We start from the raw sequence: 3,298 nt of genomic DNA, 5'->3' as shown, positions 1-3,298 counted from the left end.
CAAAGGAGTAACTATTAGGGTATTAATATTTCTCAACAGCAGCAGCAGCAGAGGCCAGAGGGTAATAGAATAATTATTTCTAAATTGGATGACAGGGATTTTTGTTTTCTTTCTTCTGCACCCACTATGCCTTTGCATACTTCCCAGACCCTCATCCTTTTGATATAATAACAGTGTAATTTTGTTCAGATCAACCATGAATATTTGCATTATTATGAGTGTAAACATGACTTACTATTGAGTGTATGACTTGCTTTTGTGATCTGAACGTGTTTAAGATCTTGTTGTCCCCATTGTTTTGATATTTCACTGTGATATGTCTTGGTATGAGCCCATTTTCTTCCATTGTTCTGAATACTTAGTGAGTCTTTCAACCTGGAAACCCATGTATTTGAGTTAAGGAAAGTTTATTAAATTATTTCTTTAATTTTTTTCCCATTCATTTTCTCTTTTCTCTCTTTCTAAAACTTTCTAAAAAATATTGGCCTTCCTAAACTGTTTTATACAAAACAAAATGTTTTATACAAAAAAGCTGATTGGAAGATCTGAGTGATTTTCATTGATGAGTAACGTGACTGGGCCATTTGTTAGGGGAAACATCAATATCAGTATCTCTAAATTTTTGTTCTTGATCTGGTCAAGTTCCCCAGACGTGACTCTTCCATTCTTCTAATTCCCCCACCTGGAGAGAAAAGGTCTGATGGTCACCATTCTGGCAGCTGAGGGGGTGGACAGGGCTTGGAGTCTGCATCCCAGCTTTCTGGGTCTACACATTCATCACCCGGTTTCAGTCTGAACACAGTCTGTGCCGTCCAGTCGAGTGTACTTCTGTTTTGCCCCTTTCAGAGAATAAACATCCATTCTTGTGCTAGGGGGTGTGATTGTTAATTTTTGTGTCAAGTTGACTGTGCTGAGAGATACCCAGATAGCTGGTAAAACTTGGTTTCTGGGTGTTTCTGTAAAGATGTCTCTCTCTGCAGAGATTAGCATTTGAATCGGCAGACTGAGTAAGGAAGATGGCCCTCACCAATGCAGCTGGACATCATCCAACCTGTTAAGAGCCTGAATAGAACAAAAAAGTGAAAGAAGGGTGAATGCACTCTCTGCTGAGCTGGGACATCCAACTCCTCTGCCCTCAGACTTCGGCACTCCTGGTTCTCAGGCCTTTGGACTTAGACTAGAATTGACACCATTGGCTTCCTTTGTGTCAGGGCTTCAGGTTTGGACTGGAACCATCCTACTGGCTTCCCTGGACCCCAGCTTGCAGATGGCAAATGGTGGGACTGCTCAGCCTCCATAATCACCCGAGCCAACCCTTCACAATAAATCATATTATATTACAGGGTGGGGCAAAAGTAGGTTTATAGTTGTGAATACACAAAACACAGAGTTTATTATTTTTGTTGTTGTTGTTAATCTTCACCTGAGGATATTTTTTCCATTGATTTTTTAGAGAAAGTGGAAGGGAGGGAAATAAGAGAGAGAGAGAGGGGGGGGGGGGGGGGAGAGAGAAACATTGTTGTGAGAGAGACACATTGATTACTTGTCTTCCTCACACACTCTGACCAGGGCCAGGGATTGAATCTGCAACCCAGAGACCTGCCTTTGACCTGGAATAAAACCATTTGACCCTTTGGTGTGGAGGATGACACACTAACCATTGAGAAACACTGGCCAGGACTCTTGTATTATTACTTATTAATTATTGTATTATTTTCCATATGAATAACTGTAAACTTACTTTTGCCCCACCCTGTATATTGTATTGTTTATATAATATTAGATGTCATTTATCCTTTTGGTTCTGTTTTTTTGGAGAACCCTGACTAATACAGGTAGGGGGAGCAGGCACCCAGTAACATGGGGTACGGAGGAGACCTAGTGCTTCTCAAACAGCTTTCCAATCCTCTTCACCTCTTTTCCAATATTACCTGGTGTCACCATCTCCTGGATTCGTAATGCTGTTGTGAAGTAGACTGAGCCAGCTTCGAATCTGACTTTGATCTGCTTGATCAGTTTTCATTTGTCCATCTTCTTTCTATCCTCCAAGTTTGTTGTTGTCTGCTCTCCCGTTATCCATATTCTTGAAAGTTCATACAGTTCTAAAAAATAACTATTCACTGGAGTTTTTAAATGATTTCTGGAGAAGCAAAATTTGGATGAGTGTGTTCAATCCACCATCTTCACCCAGAACTTTAATCTAGAAGCCTACATCAAAGTGAACAATTTTTTATGACTGGTATTTTCAAAGACTGGGAAAATTGACCTCTCACAGATACTTGCTGAAGAAAATTACTAAAGGATGTATCTAAAAAACAAGAAAATTGAACCTTGAAGGAAAGAGTAGAATGCAAGCATCAAGAATCTACAGCCTCAGGAATATGGTGGAGACAGGTGGGTGCCACCTGTGGGAAGCTATTCCCTACCGGAAGAGTGTGGTGATATTGTCGGCCTACTATGAAAACTTAACAGAGATGCGGTAGGGACCCGCCAAGGTGTCTCTTGGCCTTCTGTATGTCCACTTGCAAGACATTTCCACAGCTGGAGTACAAGAAGCATCTCAGCCCTGTTGCCTTGATTTAGAATGAAGCCCAGAGGCAAGGGAACCAGTTTCCTCATGTGACATCCCCATCCCCCATCATCATCAGAGAAATTCTGAGTCCAATGAGTTAGATACTCAGAAGTCTAATTCAAACCTGCTATGGGTGAATAAACCAACAAAGCTTTCATATAAAGTAAATGAAAAATAAGTGTGTATATTTATGAGGACTATGAGAGAAGAAAACTTTTCTGTTGGGGAAGAATGATGGGGGCTTCCAGTGGTTTAGGGACAAGATGTCTCAAATAAAACTCTCTCTCTCTCTCTCTCTCTCTCTCTGTTGTTGTTGTTGTTGTTGTGTGTGCTTTCAGAAGACACTTTTATTGGACACAGACAGACTTGGCCCTCAGCTATAACCAGGGACCATGGTAATTTCCTGTAGCCTCTAGAAACATAATCCTGTCCATATAGTCCATTCCATCTTGTTTGTTCCACCTCAAGTGTCATCAAACAAATATTTTTATTTTAATCCTGAAACGATTTTCTGCATTGCTGTTTTAATGTCCTAGTTGTTAATACTTAGAATGGTATCCACTCAATCGTTTAGATTTTTCTTCTACTCTTGTAGTGCATCAAAGGTGCAGTTTACCAATTGTCCAATTTGCATTTCTAGTTTCTGCACTTCCCCAACCCCTAAAGTCAGGCCACTGTATGAAAGACTGTTTTGATGAATAGACTCCATCATCAATTTCTTTTTTT

Source organism: Myotis brandtii, unplaced genomic scaffold (assembly GCF_000412655.1).
Source record: "Myotis brandtii unplaced genomic scaffold, ASM41265v1 scaffold266, whole genome shotgun sequence".
Lineage (NCBI taxonomy): Eukaryota > Metazoa > Chordata > Mammalia > Chiroptera > Vespertilionidae > Myotis > Myotis brandtii.
The sequence above is the reverse complement of the archived record's forward strand: the minus strand, read 5'-3'. Positions refer to the sequence as shown.